At 37.9% G+C, this 23403-nt stretch overlaps 1 long non-coding RNA gene across 2 annotated transcripts in view; it reads left to right on the plus strand.

The window, feature by feature from the left end:
• LOC140718844 (uncharacterized) overlaps positions 1-19890 on the plus strand; it is a 36993-nt gene extending 17103 nt beyond the window's left edge. The window contains exons 4-7 of one of the 2 annotated variants that reach the window (XR_012096810.1): positions 4278-4306; positions 4671-4819; positions 6446-13886; positions 17299-19890. This is a non-coding gene — a long non-coding RNA (uncharacterized lncRNA). Of the gene's footprint in view, positions 1-4277; positions 4307-4670; positions 13887-17298 lie in introns of both variants that reach the window. The other variant, XR_012096809.1, reaches the window with a different exon arrangement.
• The last annotated feature ends 3513 nt before the right edge of the window (positions 19891-23403 follow it).

Raw genomic sequence — 23403 nt, forward strand, 5'->3', positions numbered from 1 at the left:
AAGTTTGGCAACTTCTCTTTATAGTCAATACAATCCAGTTCAGGTAGCGTCCTGGTGGAACACTTCTGCACCCTCTCCAAAGCTGCCACTGTCCTCCAATAGCATGGTGAGCTGAACTATACTTGATACTTCCATTGTGGCCTAATCAAAGCTTTATACAGCTGTAACATGACTTGCCAACTTGTCTCATCAAGGCATGCGCATGCAGTATGCCTTCAACTGTACCCTATCAACATACATAGCCACTGTCATCCCAAGATCCATTGGCCCTAACTTGCACCCCAAGATCCCTCTGCACTTCAATGCTTCCTAGGGTGTTGATATTGTATATTTTCCTCTGTATTTGACTTCCCAAAAGTTCTGAATTAAACTCCATCTGCAACTTCTCCGAATTACTCCAAATTGCCAACTGATCTATAAGCTCTTGTAGCCTCTAACAGCATTCCTCACCGTCCGCATCTCTGGAAATAGACTATAGTGAAGAAGGCACTTCTTGGTAACATTGTTAGCATGGAGACAACATATAGCTACAAATAATTAGCATTTACAGGAATGTCATTGACAATGTTCGACTTTTGCGGCTACATCTCTCCCATAAATTGCTGAGAAAATGCAGCTGCTCCATTTGTTGGAAAACATTATAAAACATTACTTGGATTATAAAAGGCATGTGATAAAGGTTCACACTGAGGATTACTAATTAAACCAAAATCATTGGAGTTCAAGATTTAAGTTGTAGGAAGTTACTGGAAGTAACAGTTGACGATGTCTAATGCTGGAAGGAGTACTGTTTATAACCTCCAGGTCTCCATGGCAACATCAGAGTGATGCTCGTACAGCTCAGGGCATGGGAGTTTGGAGTTCAATTCTGGCATCTTCTGTAATCCTCTTTGTGGAATGCATGAGTTTTCCCTAGGTGCTCCGGTTCTCTCCCAAGGTCCAAAGACATACCAGGTAGATGAATTGGTCATTTTAAATTAGGTTAGGTTTAAATCAGGGTTGTCGGGCATTGCTGGAGCAGCATAGCTGGTGCGACTGGAAGGGCCTATTCTGTACTGTATCTTTAAATTAAATTAAATCAACGCTGTGGTCTCTGTCATTTTTAATGTACATTGATATCAGGGACTCAAATTCATTGTAAATAAATAAAATTTACAAATAATATCAAGTTTAGGAGGGACAGTGGACTTGAACCTGTTGTGGATGAAAATTAATGTGGGCAACTGTGAATTAAAGGCATTGGTTTTTTTGTGATTTGCATTAAAATAACATAGGATGAAGGAAATGTTAGAGCCTACAGAGTCAGTTCTCAGTGTTCAAAACTGTTGCAGATCAATGGCAGTAGATATCAACTCAGGCAAACATGATCCAACATTATTAGAAAGAACTGAAGAACAAAGGGGTTTCTGACTTGCAGAAGATGCACCTGCATGGTGAAGTAAGCATCTGAGTGGTCAGTCTTAAAAAATGTGTATTTTGAATGCGCTTGAAATTGAACACTGGCAAACTAACAAAAAGGTACATTAATACAAGCATTAAATTAAGCTGAAATAGAGATTAAAGCATAATGTTCTTCATCACGCCAGAAGTACTTTGAGTCAAAGTGCACTGGAGTTACTCAACAAACAGTTAAAGGCAATAATAGGGAACCACACCATTGTGGACAGATTGATTAAAATAAATCAAATGGTATTCCGTAAATATTTTGTAATCTTGTAAGGAGCTAACTTTCACAAGCAATGTACCAATCTTCTTGAAATACAGTATATGGCCTAATAAACATGTTCAATTTATTGACATGATTGTGACAATATGAAAACCTGAAGAAACATGACAACTGAAACTAATTAGAAATTAGAAATATCATCATTAAAAAAATTCCTGAATTTCTTGGTAATTGGAACAGCCAATAATTTATGTACTGAAATCTAGTTGAATTTTGGTGCTAGCTTAATGAGTGACAAGGGACGGAAGGAATGATGGATAATGGGCACTTACTGTGCTGCCTGCAACAAAACTTGGATTTCTTTAATAATCCCTGTTGCATCTGTTAGTGTACAGTGGGCCAATCTGCCAACATATTAAATAACAAAACTGGATGACTTGAGTTCAGTCTTGAGTTTCGGCACACAATCACACCTGTGTCTTTACAAAGCTTTCGAGGCAGTAGAGAAATACAGGAAGAACTGGGAGAAATGGGAAGGAATTTGAGAAACATGTCATTAGAATAGGCTGTGTGAAAGGTATTGCCCTATATTACTGAATCGAGATCAATTCAATCTGAATCATAGTCAGACCAAATATTCAGTAGTTATATTCCATTACAATATCAATACACACTGTTATACTTTTCCCTGGATTCCAAAGAGTTAAGATTATAGATGTTAATGGGGTATCTATACTCAGTGATCTTTTTATTAGCTACCTTATGTTCATGGTCTTCTGCTGCTGTAGCACTTCCTCTTCAAGGTTCAATGTGTTGTACATTCAGAGATGCTCTTCTGCTTACCACTATTATAACACGTGTTTATTTGACTTACCGTCATCTTCCTGGCAGCTTAAACTAGTCTGGCTATTCTCTTCTGACCTCTCTCATTAAAAAGGGTTTTTTCACCCACAGAACTGCCGCTCACTGGATTTTTTTTTCTCGCAGCATTCTCTGTAAACTCTAGAGACCGTCATGTGTGAAAATTCCAGGGGATTAGCAATTTCTGATCTACTCCAACCAGCCCTCTAGCACCAACAATCATTCCACAGTCAAGGTCACTTAGGTCCCATTTCTTTCCCACTCTGATGTTTGGTCTGAACAACAATTGAACTTCTTGACCATGTCTGAATACTTTTATGTATTGAGTTGCTGCTACATGATTGGCTTTAAGGTATTTGCAATTTGAGCAGGTTTGCAGATGTACCTAAGAACGGGGCAACTGACTGTATTTTCTTGTAATTTTTGATGACAAGGCATAAAATTCCCAATATAAATATTTTTGTATGCTGACATTGGCTAATTGGGAGGAAAGAATTAGCCATAATTTGGAGTACTTTCCATCGACTGGGATCAAATAGAAGCAAAGAAATAACATTTTTATGACAGAATAACATATTTGTATATAAATAATACATGGTCAGCAAACAATAAAAGGCTACTTGAATAATTTGCATTCACAATGATAATCATTTGACATTTGCTTTCCAGCATGTAGAAATATTCTCAAGTACCTGAAATGCAAGGACCAATGTCAGTTGTCAGACATAGCAACCTCTCACTTATTTAAAAGAAAATTCCATTAAATCTTTTCCAAAATTGCATCATAATATCCCATAATGCTTGTGACAAAACATGATTCCTGAAATTAATGAATGACATTAATATTGTTGGTATTTATATATTTTTAATGGTTACTTTGTATTGTTTAATTTTACGTTGCTTAGATAAACCTGCTTCTGGGGTCCAATTGCACTCAACAGGTTGTGTGAATTATTTTCTGTATATATCTTCAGTTTTAGTATCTACATATTACTGACAGGACTAGCAGTTATTTCCATTTCCGTGAGAAAATGGTGGTCAGCCACCTTCTTGAATGGTTACAGTCCTTCTGCTGAAGAGTGCTGTTGAATTGGGAGCTCAGGATTTAGACCCACTGATGATAAAGAACAATAATATATTTCTAAGTCAAAATTGTGTGCGAATTGGAGCGGAACATGCGAGGGGTGGTGTACATTCGAACCTGCTGCCCTAGTTGTATTTGCTGGTTTGGTTATTGGTTATGGATTTGGTGTGGCCTAGGCAAATCATTTAATTCATTTAGAGATACTGCGCGGAATAGGCTCTTGGGCCTTCGAGCCACATCGCCCAAACCCTGACAACCCCGATTTAACCCCAACCTAACTGCGGGACAATTACAATGGCCAAGTATGGCTTTGGAGATGCCAATGCATCCCATGGGGAGGATATAGAAAATACATTACATGCTAAGGGGAGGATGTACCGAGATCTCTTACAGAGGACTCCAAGATTGAACTCCAAACTGCGTCATGTTAACTTGTATTAGTGTCGTGCTAGTTGCTGTAGTACCATGGTGCCCAACTGCAGTACACTTTGAAGATAGCACATGCTGTGAATGATGGAAGGAATGAATGATTAGGATGGTGAATGGGGAACCAGTCAAACTTACTGCTCTGTCTTGGGTGGCGGCAAGTTTCTGCAAGGAAGTAGACCTACACATCCCCTTACAATTGTTGAATATTTGTTCTCACTCCTGCCTTTTACTTTGTAGATTGTGGAACGATTTGGGGGTATCAAGAGGTGAGTCACATGTCACAGAGTACCCTGTTTCTGATCTACTCTTGCACTTGTTACATTTAAGTGACTCAGTCCAGTTGCATTTCTTGTCAATTATGACCCAAAAGGAATGGGAGACTCTATAAAAGTAAAGACATTAAAGGTCAACGTTAAACGTGTTAGACTTCCTTTGAAAGACATGGTCAATATCTGACTCTCTTGTGCCATGAATATAACTGGACAATACTGGAGAACTGATGTGTGACTATTTTCTAGTTCTAAATGCAAGCAGGTATAAATATCTGCGGAATAGTAGTCAGTACAATTGAATATTTGTGCAATTATGCTACATCAGCAAAACATCTCACTTTTCATCTTATGATGCAAGGAAGGTCACGATGATGTGCTGGACCAAGAGATGACAAATTGCGATGGTGTATATTTCTGCTGCTACTGATGGTCCACGGTGCTGTTGTAGTGATAGGAAAGAATGTACCCAGGGATTTGGATGGCGGAGACTGACATATTGTGCGTCAGGTAAGATTCAGCCTGTTCCTTAATGGGCTGTGGGACACCTCTCACAATTTAGACCTCAGGGCTTTGCAAGACCAGCTGGGCTTGAAGTGACTTTGTCATACCCATCCAGTTTCATTATTTCTCTTTTCAATTAGAAGCTGATTGCTTGTTGGGCCATGGGCCATTTAAGACTCAATCACACGGGAGATATCTGAAATTACACATAAGCCTGTCTTGGTAGGGATAGCAGTTTTCTTCCTCATCTTCATTAACCTATGACAATCCAGTAGTGTTTTGTGGCCATCATTATTAATACCAGTTATTGCTGCAGCAAATTCCTGATTATTAACTGAATTTAAATCTCACAGTGACCATAATGCAATTTGGACACAGGTCTTTGAACTGGTAGTTTGGTTACTCAACTACAACACCACTACTGTGTGCTAAAAAGGAAATATTATATAAATATCAAATATAGGAATCTTAGTATAATCCTAAGAGGATAATTTGAAATTGGAAAGGGCTTTTGAGATTAGTTATACTGTACTGGCCAGATCAGCTTATGTTCACCTTCTTTTTTTCTGGTTAATGATCCCAGGTTCCACCTAATTATTCCGTATCATATTTCTACTGTGTATGTCCCATTCAGAACATTGCTCTATGCTACCAATTTTACCTCTTCAAATTAGCACTGTCAATTCAATCTGACTGGGACCGTAACCATGTTATGAGCTACCGCCATGAAGTGGTCAGCTCTGTATGTGCATGCCGATGTAGAATATCAAAACCATAGCAAAAAAAATGTACTTTTGTACTGAAGAGGAAATCTATTCATGACCAATCAGAAATGAATGTTGAGACCCTTTCCCATTGACAGCCTGAAGATTTTATCCCAACTTGTTTGCTTTTCTGCAACTTCATCCTAGAGCACCTGGAGACTTGCTGATTAACCATACTTATTATCTATCTAACTCTTTGTTACTCTCTTTTTAATGCTTATGGAGACAAAATCACTGAGATGCCCTGTCAGTTGCAATCGCACTATCATGCCCCTGGAGCTTTGTCTCACATTTCAGTATCAACTTAATTAGTGGGCAATTGGAAGAATGCTGCTGGTAACTGTGACATGATGCTCCAACACCTGTACTCAGTATCCTGACCAATGAAGGAAAAAACATGCCAAATGCCTTGGAGGCACAAGAGATTGCACGTGCTGGAATCTGGAGTTAGAAACAATTGGCTGGAGGACTCAATGGGTCGAGCAGCATTTGATCAACCTGCTGAGCTCCTCCAGCAGATTGTTTGAATGTTAAATGGCCTTGTTACCACCACGGCCAGTGGTAACACCATTTTCAAAGAAATGTGTACTTGTAGCCCTATGTATGTCTGTTCTGCGACATTCTCCAGGGCAATACCATTTACTGTCACAGTCCTGTTCTAGTTTGTCATACCAAAGTACAACACCTCACATTTATCTGAATTAAACTCCATTTGCCATTTTTGGCCTACTGGTCCACCTGATCAAAATCCCATTGAAAACCTAGATGGCCTTATTCCCTGTCCACTATACACCAATGTTAGTGTTATCCGGAAACTAACTAGCAACGCCATCTGCATCCTTATCCAAATCTTTAATATAAATTACAGACAACGATGGTAACACAAGAGAAACTGCAGATGCTGGAACTCCGGAGTAACACAAATAAAATCCAGGAGGAACTCAGCAGGCCAGGCGGCAGCTCTGGAGGGAAATGAGCAGTTTATTTTTCAGGGCAAGAGAGGTCTCAGGCCGAGCAACACACTGGTCACAGTTCTCCAATCTGAAAATCAGCGCTTTACCATCACCCTCTGTCTCCTAACACCCAATTTTATATTCAATTGGCTAGTTTGCCTTTGGATCTCATATAATCAAGCCTTCCTGACCAGCCTACCATGTGGTATTTGATAACGGCCTTGCTGTCATTCATGTGGACAGCATCTACTATTCTGTCTTTTTACATCTTCTTGGTTGCCATTTCAAAAATCTCAATCAAATTTGTGAAACATGATTTCCTGTGCCCAGAGTTATGCTGATGATCTCTAATTATCCCTTGCCTCTGTAGATGCATGTAACTCCTTTCTCTCAGAAACTTTTCCAATAGTTTGCCCACCAGTGAAGTTAGGCTCACTGGTCTATAGTTTCAAGGCTTTTCCATGAAGTGTTTCTTCAATAAAGAAACAACCCAGGCCACTCTACATTCTTTTGGCTAAGTTTCTGTGATTATCGATGATACAAGTATCTCTGCTAGGGACCCCACAATTTCCTTCTTAGCTTCCTACAATATCCAAGCAGATTCTGGCTCTTTATATTGCTTTATGCATTTGAAGACCTCCACAACATTCTCTTCTGCAATGTGGATGCTCTTCAAGATATCACCATTAACTGTGGAGATACAGATGTCTGAGATGGAAAATTCTAGGCTTTAGACTCTGAATACTTGAAAACACAACAACCAATGGTTTGAGGAAAGCATGCAAATGGCAGAATTAAAAGTTTTCTAAAAGGGCATGTAGAGATAGAAGAGTCATCAAAGTTTAAGGGCAAAGGAATGGAGAAACTTAAAATAAGTAAAATTCCAACAGCTCGGCCTTTACAGAAGGATACAGTTCAAGGCCTAGAAGATTAACATTGTGGTCCAGAGGGTGTGTTGCTCTGCTGTGTGCTGCTATGACAACAATAAAAGTGGCTTTGTATTCTTTAAGTACAATGCTTGAGAACTGATGCCAGATTAATTTCTGTAAGATTTGCTGATGTGTTGTTATTTTTGTTATTAGTATTTTTAGAATTGTTAAATCTGACAACACTCTGTCATATAGACTAATCATAAGAATACACTTCATGTTTTTTCTACCTCAGCTTTAGGTACTGAAGATATAAATATTATTTGTTCCATCCTGTGTTTCTTTTACTGAATAGATATTTGTGTAACAAGATAATAACTAATGCATGAAAGAGAGACATTGACCCAAAGAGCTGCAGGAAAGAAATATATAAGCATTTAATATGGCGATCTAAAAATCACTTAAAAGGCTAGTTCACAAATGCATTTGTTACTAAATATTCTATGTATGCCTCAACTGGAATTTTCTGAGTTTTTGTAAAATGTGTAAATGAGTTATATTATGATGTTTTTTGAGACATAAAAGATGTGAGTTTAATGGATTTTACATTGTATTGCATGATACACATAAATGACACTTCTTTCGTAATTACACTCAAATCTTGATAATGTAAACTTTTAAGTATTTATTTATTGAGATAGTGCATGGAATAGGCCCTTCTGGTCCTTCGAAGCTGCACTGCCCAGCAATTCCCCAATTTAATCCTAACCTAATCATCAGACCATTTACAATGCCCAATTAACCTACCAACCGGTACGAATTTGGACAGTGGGAGGAAACCGGATCAGCTGAAGGAAACCCACGCGTTGACGGGGAGAACATACCAACTCCTTACAGGCAGCGGTGGGAAGTATAATTAATTTTACGGTGAACTACCAGGATATAACTTCCTTTATTAATTGTAAACCAGTGACACAAGGGGAAACATTTAAAAGTCTGTTTTAAATTACAGGTGCGCATTATGGATATCAGTAAGATCTTAAATTTTCCTCTGATTGAAGACAGTTTAAAGCTTTGACAAATGCAACATCACTGTAATCTCAAATTTGCAATATTTGATTTATTTCAAGAATGCTACAATGTATTTCCCTATAATATACAGTTACCTAATTCCAGTTTCAAATATAAATATGGAAAAATTAACTGCACAGATTTCTTAGTTAGTTTGTGGTGATAACCTTGACTCCTGATCCTGATGTTATGCTATTCGATATCACTTGACAAAATGTAATGGTTTGAATGCATTAGGCTGTAAGAAAAACTGAACAAAATGAGCAAACGGAAATGACAGTTTCAAACCAACATAAGTTATAATATGTGTATTTTTTTTTGTTCAAAGATTTCAAGCACTTCCAAATCTGCATTGATTTCTCAATCAGAAGAAAGAGTGTATTTAAATTTTCTGCTTGGTTTCCAGTGATATTTCACAGTGACAATCATTAAAAGGTGTTGCTGATAACAGATCATACAGTGCTCAAGTGGAGAGATCTATGCAATGTGGTGCTAAGTGGTGCTTTTACTCACCTTTATCACTGCTAGCCATATTAAAAATTGAATTAGATACAAGTAATAGTTCAGTCTGCATGCAAGGGAACCATTATCACCCATTCATATACTATCAGCACAATAATTTTATCTGGTGGTGCTTTTTCAGTTAGAAGCACAACAAACCTCATTAGTTATTTCAGGATGAATGTTCAGTGTGAATATGCATGTACACATATGGGGCCAGAAAGTCTATTGCACAACGTAAAGCTCACATGCACTCTCCTATAGAGCTTCTTCAGAATACAGATCACATTTTTCTTCTGGGGTGCTGTGTATTTGAAAAGCTATTGCATTGAGGACGTAACATTCAGTGGTGTGAAATCTGGATGTTAATTCTATAAGCTTCACTCTGAGCTTGGTTAATTTGGAGAGCACATAACTGACACCTCTCATGGGAAGTCCTAAACAGGATGAACTCAAAAGCAGTCCAGCTCTGGAAATCAGTTTCAGGTAGGTGCAATTAAGTACTAATTTTACTTCTTGTGGTTATTCTCCACACCTAACTGTGACCATGAATAACCCCCAGCCCCACCCACCATTCAGAGATTGCAGATACATTCCCAGCAGTCGATACCTAGCCATTGGGATTCAATGGCCGCTGATTCAACATCTACTGATCAAGGCTGTAACCCTTGAATTCTAGCTGGACATCACTCCCATTTCTCAGCCAGCAACTTATGAACTAAACCAGCCTAGTTTACTATTACCACTCAGCAGTGGTGGAATAAACAGAGGATAGATGATGCGCTGCATCAAAAGTGCAATTCCTCTTCAGCACCTGAGTTTCAGGTACAATACTATTTTTCATTGGTGGACTCCTACAGCACGCCAAACTTTGAAGAACTTTGAGCTCAAGCACATGTATAACGCTCTTAAATTTTAGATTGGTTGAAAATATATAGGAACTGGATATCTGTGGAGTTGCTTCCCAATTATTTTAATACATGTTTATTTTAAGTCATTTTTTGATGTGTAAGGCAAGAACAAGTCACTTCAGTGAAGATTTTCAGGTAGAGTCCAGAGGGAGCTTTTTAGACTTTGCATTGTTCAAGTTTAACTTCAGAGACTTCAACATGAATTCTAGACTGAGAATCCAGCAAAGACCTGCAGGGCTGCTGCACTATCTGAGTTGATGTCTTTCAGAAGGGATGTTGAACTATCTTCCAGTTGGACATTAAAAAACAACTCCTTCAGCATGATTTGAAGAACAGATTTGGAAATCTGATGCCGGAGAGGAAGAATTTTCTAAAATGTTGAGTGTAGGTCTTTAGGTTCCCGTCCTGTACCTTCTCCCTAAAGGTAGTAATGAGATCTGGTGATATTGCTCAATATGGATTACAGCAGTATGCAATGTTTCATATTATTTCATTCTATAAGGCCACTGGTGCCATCTAGAAATCACGTAAGTCTGTTTCTTGTACCTACTCATTGAAACTATTTAATAATTCTCAACAAAAGGCCAATAAGTAATTCTATGATTGTCAATACAAAATATAATCTCAGTTTTATAAAAAACAAATAATATGAGTCTAAAGCACAGGAAACCAAAACCTGCCAATATGTGGAAAGGATGAAGGATTTTATTGCCCCAGCTCTCAGTTTTAAGCACTTTAATAGCTCTTGGTCCTTGTTAAAACCAGCGGCTGCTAGATCCCGGATACACTGTTGGAATGTTATTCTTACTGAAGGATTATAGATGCAATGGGTGAAAAGCATTCATAGAGCGTTAAATGAGCAATTTATTTGCTTGTGCCATTCATCTGAGTTTTATATAGTATTAGATTGAATGTTCAGCACAAGAATGGGCCAATTAGATCAGCAGCTGTCATTGGGAAAATGCAGGAATCCTTTACAATTGATGTACTAATGGGATTTTTAGAAAATTATGAGTTGATCAAGCAGCGTCAATGTGGTTTGATGAACGGGAAGTCATGTTTGACACATTTTCTTTGGACGATGTAACAAACAAGGTGAGGAAAGAGGAACCAATAGATGTAGTGTACCTGGATTTCCAGAAGTGAATTGATAAAATATACAACACAAACAAAATGCTGGAGGAGCTCAGCAGGCCAGGCAGGATCTATGGAAAAGAGTATAGTCAACATTTCGGGCAAACGCTTCTATGGAAAAGATATCTAGCACCTGTAGATTTTCTCTTGTTCGTGATAAAATATACAAATTACTGCACAAAGTACATGGTGTGAGGGATAATATCTTGTCATAGATAGAGTACTGAGTAATTCAAAAAGAAATAGGGAGTCAGGACAAATGGATAATTGTTTGTTCAGGGAATAATGTAGGGGCCTCAGCTCTTTGCAATCTTATTGGTCACAATTAAGGAATTTATTTCGTTATTTTTATTGTAACTTGTTATGTCTGCACTTTACTGTTGTTCAGGTGTGGGGCAATGGGGCTAGGCAGAACGTTATTTCGGCGCGGGCTAGCGTTTCTGTGAGGACTGCTCTATGACCACTGCTGTCACGCAAAAAAGTTCACAACTTAAGTCAGTGACAATAAATCTGATTCTGATTCTGAAGTATAGTGTAGCCACATTGGTGGATGATGCAAAAGTAAATTGAGAGGCAAGTGGGTTGGAGTCTTGCCCGGATATGGAACTTACCCATGTACTTTGGTTAAAGTGATGTGCATAGGTTCCATAGGAGGTCAAGGTGCTGGAAATGGAGTATACTATTAGAAAATGTGAGATTATGCATCTTTAAAGGAAGAATGAAAAAGCAGATTATGATTTTAATCAATTAAGACCACAAAATACTGCTGCACAATAGAATCTAAAGTTAAGACAGAATGCAGTCACAACATGTTATTAGGAAGACTCATAGAGTGCTGGCCTTTACTTCAAGGAGTATGGACAATAAAAGTGGCGAGATCTGATGGAATTTTACAGCACTCTGCTTGGATTGCATCTGGAGTATTCTGCATGGTCTTATTCTCCATCTTTATGGAAGCAACTACTTGCATTAGAAACAGTGCAGATAAGATACATTAGACTTTTTACTGGGATGATAGGTGATCTTATTGAAACATGCAAGAATCTGAGATAGATCAACATGTTGTATATTGAGAAGATGTTTGGAGGCTGGATATCTAGAAAAAGGGGTGGGGGGGGCATGTTCAGAATAAGGGTAATCAAAAGAGATTCTGAAGATACTGTAAGTCCAGAGCATCACAGACAAAATGCCAGAGGAACTCAGCAGGTCAGGCAGCATCTGTGGAAAGGGGTGAAGAGTCAAAATGAAGGTTTTCTGTCTGAAATGTGGACCCTTTATTTCTTTCCATAGATGTAGCTGACCTGCTGAGTTCCTCCAGCACTTTAGGTGTGTTGTTCAGAATGCTGATAAGCCATTTAAAACTATGGTGAGAAGGAGCTCCTTCTTTCAGTGCAGGGGTTCCCAACCTAGGGTCCACTGACCCCACGGCTAATGATTGGGTTCCATGGCATAAAAAAAAATCGGGAACCCCAGCCTAGAGGATTGTAAATCTCTGTGGAATTTGCCAACCTAGAGAACTGTGGAAGTGGAATTTTTGAAAATATATTCAAGGTAGTCACTGATAGACAAAGTGTATACGAAAGAGCAGGAAAGCGGTGCTGAGGCTAAGACTGGACCAGTCATGATCTTATTGGCTTGAAGGCCAGAACCAACCTACTCTTCCTCCATTTTCTTACATTCATTTTCATGATTTGTCCCAAACCATTGTTTATTCTCAAAGTGAATATTCTCAGATTTGCCTTTATCTAATTTAATTACAATGATCTACTTCCTTCTCCCTTAGTAATTATTTTGCTTTCACTTGATGGTACTTGCCTTAACCTCTCCTTGGGATGGTTTACTTGAATTCCACAATTTCATTACTCTCTAAGTAGAGGGTTTTTCTAACTTCTCATTACAAGTTACATTCAGCCACCCACCTCCTTTCTTTTAGTGTCCCCTACAACTGGAATCATTTTCTTGTACCTACTCTATCAAACTCCCTCATAATTTTAAAGACTCCTATTAAAGTGCACGCTAATCTTGTCTGGTTTTACTTCTCTTTTAAAGTAAGGAGGAAAATAATATGTTTTGTTATGTGCTGTTCTGGCTTTGTTAGGTAATGATTCGAAAATCATGGTATTAGGAAAGGGGATAAAATTATATGTGGGATTTTAATGCAAGCTCCCATAAAGGAAGCTTTCAACAAGGAAATCTCTAATTATTGCAACACAGCATCTATTGTCTGAGAGAAAATTCAATGTCAGGAATATAAACATATTCCACAAACACTATGAAATATCTGTTTCTTTGGTTAAACATATCAGCTTAGGACATCAAAAGAAGCTGTGTTATGCAGGAGTCCTTATTCATTCACAGCAATTACAATGTGTTTCTTCAATCCATGTGTGAGATGGACTCATATAATGAACACACATTGCCTATGGTATTCTCAAAGGAATAAAAGATGAATGATCTGGTGCAGATATTCAGATAAAGTGAAATTATTAAGTATTTTATGAAAGAGCCATGTAAAGGCACATCTTTGCTGTAGTACATCGAAGTTATAAATTGTGCACTTTTAAACAAACTTGTGTAGTGTTTAGGGGGAAGAGAGCTTTCTTGAAATCACTGTACTTAACAAATCCAAAACAATGTGCAAGCTATTTATTCAGTCAACTGCAATTTATATACCCATTAAATATGCACTTTTTAAAAAGCTGGGTGATAGTAATTTTCCATGAAATGTATCACATTGCAGACAAGCTTTCAAATTGATTTTACATGTGGACTTTTAAATATTTTTTTGTTTCCTAACCTTCAGCCAAGTTAAATATCATCCAAGATGCAGAATCTGCCCAAGCTGCCCACAATTGTTCTTACAGATCAGTGTGAGTGTGATGCTTTTTTATTTGTGCTGTCACATACAAGTTAGTCTCTCTTTATGGTCAATACATCTGCATTAACTGTGGTTGTTTTCACATTGCTTCTATTTGGAAAGATAATATTTGGCTAATGTTCTCCACAAGGCTTGCAAGTAAATTTATGCACCTGCCTGTTTGAGCAATTAAAACTTGTGCTGCCAATGTCTTAAACTGTGATCAGACTTGAATGACACAGGAGAGCAAAGCAAACTTACAGAATTGAATGAACTGAATGAGGCTGAACAAAAGTGCAAAGAGATATCTAATAACCATGAGAATGTAACTATGGTTGCTTCATGATAATTCACTATCAGTTTTTCTGACGTATATTTTGATTCAAAAGATGTGAGTATTACTGGTAAGTATGCACTCATTGTCCATTTCCAACCTCCTTGTGTTGAAGATTTCATTGTTAAACAACTATGGTATTTATCGTGAAGTCATCCACTTCCAGGATTTAAAATTACTGTCTATGATGGTTACAATAACATACTTCCTTGTCAGGATGGTCTCTGATTTGATGGAAACATGTAGGTGTTGCTGTTCAGAGACTGCTATCCTTGTCCTTCTAGATTATATGATTGTGGTGTACTGTAGGGGAAGTCATGAAAGTTGCTACTGTGGACTTTGTAAGTAATAAGATCTGCAGCCTTGATCAGAATCAGAATCAGACTTTAATCGCCAAGTACCTATGCACATACAAGGAATTTACTTCCGGCAGATGTTGTCTCTCTGCTCATAACAATAATAATGATAAATATAAATGAAAATATAGATTATACATACAGGTAGTGCAATCCAAGTAATAGTTAGCCGACAGTTAACCGGCAGTTAACTGTTCGGCAAAGTGACCGCAGTAGGGAAAAAACTTCTCCAGTGCCTATTAGTCTTAGTCTGGAGGGATCTGAAGCGCCTACCAGACGGAAGCAGATCAAACAGTCCGTGCGCAGGATGGGAGGAGTCCTTTATGATGTTCCCCGCCCTCTTCTACAACCTGGAAGAGTACAGGTCCACAATAGAGGGCAGGGAGGCTCCAATGATGCGCTTGGCAGTCCTCACTGTGCGCTGCAGTCTGGTTCTATCCTGCTTGGTGGCGGCTCCAAACCACACAATGATGGAGGTGCACAGGACAGACTCAATGATGGGAGATGGAGTGGGTATGATCAGGGTTGGAAGGGATGCTTCTTGCTATTGATGCATCTGGATTTATCAAGGAAATATGAACGTAGCCTTCATACAGATAAATTATGCTAAGAGGATATAACAAGGGTTTGAAGAGTGAGAGAGTTGAATCATTGCTCATGAATACTCAGCATTTTATATACTGTTTAGAAATCCAGCATATAGGAAGATGAGCCACTCAAGTTTCTGGTCAATGGTAATCCCTGGGACGTTGATGATGGGTGATTCAAACATAGAAAATCCAATTACAAATAATAAGAGGTCCTTACCTTGGAGATTGCTGTTGTTGGAGGTCATGTGACTTAAATGTAAATTCAGCTGCTAGCCAAATCCAAACACTATTCAGATTTTGTTGAAGGTAGGTATGATGCATTTCGATATCAAGAGAATCTGGAGCAAGCACTCTTCAGAGCACAGTGAATGCACTAAATATAGAGAGAAGGTTATTGGAGAGCAGCATGCTGCTGTCATCAGGAAGAAGTTACAGGAGCCTTAGAACTCACACTACCAAGTTCAGGAGCAGTTATTTCCCTCCTACTGTCAGGCTCTTGAACTAAAGGGGATAACTTCACTCAACTTCACTTGCCCCACCACTGAAATGTTCCCACAACCTACAGACTCACTTGCAAGGATACTTCACCTCATGTTCTCAATATTTATTTCTTATTATTATTTCTTTCTTTTTGTATTTGCAAAGTTTGTTGTCTTTTGCACACTGCTTGAATACCCATAAATATCATGAATTTCATGCTTACAAGAAATATGTAGTTTGATAACAGACTTACTTTGGACATTGAAAATGCTGACTGAAGGATGAGAAAACACATTGTGTTACTTAGGTTATTTATACTGATTTATTTCTCATTGACCTACGAAACTACTAATTTAAACCTTAGTTATGTATTTGTCAAAAAATTATAAGCCAGATCATGCTGATGACTATCCATTGCTTTCAGAGAGAATATCTATCTTCCATGTATACATCAAGACACTTCAGATTTCCATGTGAATGTGAGGAAAATTCTGATGAGCCAGCAGTATTTTGTGTCTTACTCAGTTGAAGGACCAGATACAATTTAATTTAATGTTTGGTCCCATTAATTTGAAAGTGGCTCCAAATATTCATTAAAAATATGTTCAGTGTTTTTTTGTTTATTTCACCATAATTATACAGTTTTAGTTAATTAACTGACAGAAGTTTTAAGTGCTTATATATAAAGTACTTCAAATAAATGTGTTTATCTTTTTTGAAAATTAACGTTTCACATTTAATTCATTTAAACAAATTGGTACTAATCCATACCACAAGTCCTAGTTGTGCAACCACTGATGCCAGGCGGACAGTCTCTGAAGAATGGCTAAGGTCACCCGTCTTGTAAAAACACGGCCCAGAAGAAGGCAATGGCAAACCACTTCTGTAGAAAATCTTCCAAGATCATAGTAATGGAGGATCATGATTGCCCGTGTTATATGTCACAGCACATAATGATGATGATGAAGCAAGTTCATCTATTTGTAGTCGGTTTTCACTTAAAAACAATGAAATTGACATTTAGCTGCATGTGCTGTGTGGAGGTGCTTCAAGAGGCAATGCTTTTCACCAGCTGATCACCAGCTACAGGCCACTCTAGCCCACAGGGGTCTACAGGTTTAGCTCACATGGTAAGTATTGGCAATATGTTAAATGAAGCATGAGTGGCTCCGCAGAGAGAAATACCAGCAAAAGGGAACATTGCTCAAACATTAGATACTTCGAATAAAGCACTGATAAATTGTGACACTGAAATACAGAAGCCAAGCAATAACATTTAAGTGGAAGACAACCCAAATTAAAGTTGTTCATGTTCAGATTAGACAGCATCCTGATACCTTGCTCAGTCCAGGTTAGTGAAATGCTTTTGAAACTATTCGGAGCAATAGAAAGTTCAGTACTTCTGGAGAAAATTTCATAATCATGATGTCATGAAATGCTTTATAGCCCATGAAGTATTGTTGCCATGCAAGTAAGTAACCTGGGAGCTAGCTTGATCATTTTAACTAGCAGTGCCAGAATTTGTTTTTCTTTGTTGTCTCAAGGAATAAATAATTGCCAGTATGTCAAAGAAGTTGCCTTACTTTTGTTTGTTGGTATTTTTCCTTGATCTGGCAAGGCCCATCTTAAGTTATCCTTGAAACAGTCTCCTGGTTCATTTCACAGGGCTCAGCCAAACAGACATAGACCAGAACAGGAAAAGACAATAAGTTTCTTGCTGAGGAACTCTGGTTAACAAGATGGGTTTAGTTTTAATGCTGTCATCAGTACTCCTCACGGGTTTTTACCCCTCAACCATCAAGCTTTTGAAACAGAGGGGATAACTCCACTCAACTTCTCTCACCCCATCACTGAACTGTTCCCACAGATGATGGACTCTTTTTTAAAGAATCTTCATCTCATGTTCTCAATATTTATTGCTGACTGATTTATTATTATTTCTCTTTCATACATGGACAGTTTGTTGCCCTTTGCACATTGTTGTTTATCGTTTTGGGTGTGGTCTTCCATTGCTTCCATTGTGTCTCTTGCAAGAAAATGAATCTCAGGGTTGTATATATGTAATCTGATAATAAATTTACTTTGAACAGTAAATTATTAACTGGACTTATATTCACAGCTGCATGGTACAATTTGCTTGCAGGCCTCTGGATTGATAGACCAGGCTTCTGGATCAGTAGTCCAGAAATTTAGTAATCACATCACCAGCATAGGATTGATGTCCTCTACCTGAAGAACTGTGGGCTCTGTCAAAGGTGGTGTTGAATCAGCATACAGGAGTGAGATTGAAAATTTGGCTGAGTGGTGTAACAACAATAACCTCTCACTCAATGTCAATAAGACTAAGGAACTGATAATAGACTTCATAAGAGGGAAAACAGAGGTCTATGAGTCAGTAATCATCAGCGGATCAGAATTGGAGAGGGTCAGTAATTTCAAATTCCTGGGTATTACTATCTCAGAGGGCCTGTCTTGAACCCATCATATTACCGGTAATATAATTGTGATGAAAGCACAACAGTACCTCTAATTTTGCAGGAGCCAGTAGAGATTCAACATGTCATCAAAAAACTTGGCAAACTTCTATAGAGGTGTGGTGTAAAGTGCGCTTACACCCTGGTATGGGAACACCAATGCTTTTGAGTGGAAAATCCTACAAAAAGTAGAGGATTTGACCCAGAAATTCACAGGCAAAACCCTCTCAACCATTGAGCATGTCTACATGAAACACTGTTGTAGGAAAGCAGCATCCATCATCAAAGATACTCACCACCCAGGCCACACTCTTTTCTCACTGCTACCAACAGGTAGAAGGTACAAGAGCCTCAGAACTTGCAGCACCAGGTTCAGCAAGAGTTGCAAGCTCTCAACCACCAAGCTCTTGAACAAAAGGGGATAACTACAGCCATTTAAGGATTCTTTTATCTTGTTATTTAATGCTTGTTATTTATTGCTATTTATTTATTATCTGCATTATCACAGCTTGTTTACAGTTCACAGTTCCTGATATTTACAGTTCCTGTTCTATAGATTTACTCAGTATGCCCACAGAAATAGAATCTCGGGGCTGTATGTGCTGGCACATATGTACTCTGATAATAAATTTTGCTTTGAACTTTGAAGCCCCGGCTTAAGACTACAACCAAACTTTCTAAGATAAAAGTGCTTCCATGTAGCCTTATCTAAAGCCAACAAATGTATATAATTCTGCTATTGCACACTTCAGAGGCTGATTATCAATAATTTTAGTAATAAAGTGGCTTTTTAAAAAAATGTCAATGAAACATTGTTTCAAATAATTCGTAGACTTCCAAGTTATTCTCAAAGTTGAAAGTAAAGTTACTATCAAAGTATGTATATGGCACATTATACTACCCTGAGACTCATTTTCTTGCAGACATTCACAATAGATACAAAGGTACAGAATAGAATCAATGAAAGACTACACACAAATAAAGATGAACAAATAGCCAATGTGCAAAAGAAGATGAACTGTTCAAATTCAAATAATAATAATAAATGTAATTATGTACAAAGAATCAAGATCCTTTATTTTCTAAATACTGTTAAGTATCTCTAATGTTTGAGTAGGCTGTCCATTCCTGGGTTTTCTAACAGATGATTGCCGTTCTAATGGTGCAGCACCCACTCAGTTCTACAGCACAGAGTTAGTCTTAATTATCTAATAAAAGTTTGGGTGGATCCTGGATATGCAAACATCTGTCTTAACGGTACAGAGTACAATTATGCAAGTTTTCCTGCCATTTGTTCTCGAGCTATTAACTTTTGTAACATATACGTATTTCCTCAACGCTTTGATAACAACAATAAAAAGAAATTACCAATTATTATTTTACAGAAGTATATACAACAGATGATAGGAACATGTGACTAAGTGCACCATTTGGGCCATATGTAAAAAGAAATATAGTGCTATCGCATAAGCATAAAATATATTGTATGATAAATATATCCTGAAAATCTTTGATTTAAATTTCACATCTTTTATTCAGACACTGCTTTCCATATTATTTTGCTTAAATAAACTCTGACAGCCACAAACTTTCCATAACAACAATATAATTACAATCATATTCTAGCAAAGTAAAAACTAATTTTTATTGCCACCTTACAAATAAACAATCCCTCACCAGTTTACAGAGTAGTCGAGCATGCAGAAACCTTTAGTTATGCTGGTGCTGCCAACGTCAGACTGAGGAGATTCCTGGGATTAGACTCTGTTAGAAGTTGCAATGATACCACTCACCTGTCAATAATGGAGGAATCATAGATTTTTCTGTGAATGATTAATTAATAGAGTGTGGCTCCATCTGCCAGCTCAGTTTTCAACAGAGGCGATCTGATTGTTCAGTACTTGAAATTTAAATATGATACAATTGCCTGGCAGATTTATATTTATTTAAGTTTAGGTTATTTAACTTCAGCAGTCTGGGGTGCACAACTACTGTTTGTAGCAGGCTCTTTTCCGAGGTCAAGTTGCCAATATAATATTAAATATTTGGTGCTAGTGTAGTATCACTAATGTCAAAATGTGGTATAATTAGGACTTAAAAATGTTAAAGTGAGTGTTTTGATAGTGACATTCAGAGTAACCTTTGGGGTTGAAGTGTGTTACTAGGCAACAGTAATTGAACACTTCTGGTAGACTGCAGTTGTGTTGCTCAAGCAGAGAGAAAATACAGATACACCTCAGATCAACCCAACTGCCTCTGTGTGGTGGGGCTTGAATCATGGCTTTGAGAGTTATATATTTCACCCACAATTACTGACTCTGCAGGAGAGAGAGCACCTTGAATAAAACTGGTACAAGCTGTATAAAAAAATATTCACCTTCTTGGACAGAAGAGCCAAAATGAAGTTTACAAATACACTTTATGAGTTTAACCACCCAGGACATGCCCTCTTCTCATTGCTACCATTAGAGAGGAAGCACAGGAGCCCATACTCAATATTTTAGGATAACTTATTCCCCTGCACCATCAGATTTCAGAATGTAGGATGAATACATAAACACTACAGTATCTCACTATTTTTAATCTCTTTGCACTATATATATATTTCTTGTTATAATTTATAGTTTATTTTAAGTATTGCAATGACCTGCTGTCACAAAACAAGAAACGTCAGTGATAATGAACCTGATTCTGAATTTGTTTCTGTTGATGTGTATCATTTCTGAAGAATACTAACACAGCTATTCAGATAAGAATTTGGTAACAACACTTTGACTTACTTGGTTGAATTTTGTTCTTTCTCTGTGAGATCACTGGCTGGACTTCTGCAACAGTTCGTCAATGAAAAAAATACAGAAGACTTTATTTACTAAACAAGGATGCACTGGATGAAAAAAGAGATCCATCTGTTTATTGCTCATTTCAAAGCCCCTTTGAATTTTCCACAATGTCTTAATGAAGTACTGTTGAAGTATAATTGCTAATAAATTATAAGAAACACATCAACTCCAAAAAACAATAATGGGATAGTTAAATGCTGATTATGTGATAAAACTGCTCATCACATAAGAGATTGCATGTCCACTCTTTGTAATTGTGGCAAGGAATCTTTTATTGTCTCTTTATTGAACAGTCCAGGCCTTAACTTCACTCATTTGAAAGATGCACTGTGGAGAGTGCAGCACTTCCTCAATATTTCATCTGAGAGTCAGCGGTCTGTGGATCAACATTTCAACCCACAAACCCATGGCTCAGAGGCAAGTGTGCTACCAACTGAGCCACAGCTAACAGTGTAAAAAACCTTCAACAAATACAGAAAATATGATAAAACAGTGCTTCTATTTTCCTGCAAGCCCAGAGAACTGCATGACTTTGAAAAGTGATATTTTTGCCAGATTGATGTCATATGAATGCACTTGCAACTGATAAGCAATTAGACAGCACCTGGAATAATGCTGCTGAACCCACTTTAGGCATCAAACAAGCCACTTAATCAGCATTAAACACTTATGGTTTGCAAATCCATCTGTGAAGTGCATAGCAGTGCGCAAAGGAGCAGATGAAGATTTGCTGAAGAGGCCTGCAGGTTTTCTTTAAAGCACTAAACAAAATGCACAACACAGAAAACAGCCATTTGGTACAGCTCCTCTTACCCCCCTCTTCAACTATCCCTTTCTCTTTCATGTGCTAGTCTATTCTTTCCTTACCTTAATTGCTTCCTGTGCAAATTCCACATTCCAGTCACTTTGATTAAGGAGGTTTCTTCTAAATTCCTTTTTGGATTTATGAGTGGCTCTCATATGACTTTTCTGTTTGGGCAGAAAGGAATGGTGAAATGCTTTCTTTGAGGCACCCTAACAACAGTAAAGAGCATTCACAGATGTTGGACAACACGGCACAAAAGTGGCTCTATGATGTTATAAGTACACTGACCTGTCAAGAAGTGCCAGCAGTTCTCTGACTACAACCAGACTATAAAGTGATACAGTTCACAAAGTAATTGAGTGATTGCAGGACAGTAGGAGATTGTTTAGTCCACTGAGTGCTCCTCTATCTAACTGCAATCCAACTCATCCCGCACTGATGTTCTTTCCCCATAGTCCTGTAAACTCTTTTCTTTTGGATACCTATTCAGCTCCCTTTGGACGTCAGAAATGTTCAGTTAATGAGTCTCCACAAGTTAGTCCTAGTGTAGATGGGTGGTAGAATGGATGGGAAGGGGGAGAACAGGTTAAAAGGAAAATTAGTGAGAGAATGAAAGCATTTTGTGAGAGGGCGTAGATTCACCATGGACCAAAGCATCTCTAAAGGAATAATATGCAATTGAATCTGCTTCCTGCACCACCAGTGCATTCCGGATGTTTCCTCATGTCACTTGTGATTCTTTTTCCAATCACTTTCATTCACTGTCTCCTTTGTCTTGATTCCTTCAACAAAGCAAACAGTTTCTGTTTTGTTCTCTCTGTATTTCATGATTTTTCATACTTCTATCAGATCTCCTCACAGTTTCCTCTTTTTCAAGGAGAATAAACTCAGCTTATTGTTGTACCCACATGAGCAAAGCTCCTCAACCTGGAGTCATTTTGTCAAGTCTCTTCTGCATCTTCTCCAAAGCCTTCTCATTTTCCCTAATGTATAGTGTCCAGTTGTGTCCAGACTAATGTTTTATAGATTTCCCTGTTCTTGTAATTGGTATCTTTATTTATAAAGTAATGGCAAATAATGGTGGACACAGTCAGAAGGTCAGGCAGCATCTTTAGAAAGAGAAACAGAATTTTACTTCTCAGGTCAAAATCCATTTGACAGTTTTATGAAGTTGAAGATCCAGTATGTATTACTTTAATAAATTATAACCTGTCCTGATACGTTCAGGGACCTGTGCACTTATGACACCAGATATCTCTGGTCTTGGATCTCTTAGAGAATTGTGCCTTCTAGCTTACGATTCTTCAACCAATGTGTCATTCTTATCTACCCTGCCTACCAATTTCCCTGAAACCTATTACTGTCCTCTTTTTAGCTAATATGCCTCTAATTTTGAGTCAGCATAAATTTGGAAACTGTGCCCTCACCACTCAAACCCAAATTTTCATTGTGCTTTACAGAAAGCTGTCATCTGACTGACTTCGAGGGAATTTAACAGTGTACTTCATTTTTGTATTAAAGATAATCTTTCCCTACATTTGTTTTCTGTCAACTAATGTTGTTTATTTGTTTGTTTGTTTATTTATTTACTGAGACACAGAATAGGCCCATCGAACCTTCAAGCCATGCCATCCAGCTCTCCCCCTACCGA

This window comes from Hemitrygon akajei, chromosome 30, assembly GCF_048418815.1.
Source record: "Hemitrygon akajei chromosome 30, sHemAka1.3, whole genome shotgun sequence".
In the NCBI taxonomy this organism is placed as follows: domain Eukaryota; kingdom Metazoa; phylum Chordata; class Chondrichthyes; order Myliobatiformes; family Dasyatidae; genus Hemitrygon; species Hemitrygon akajei.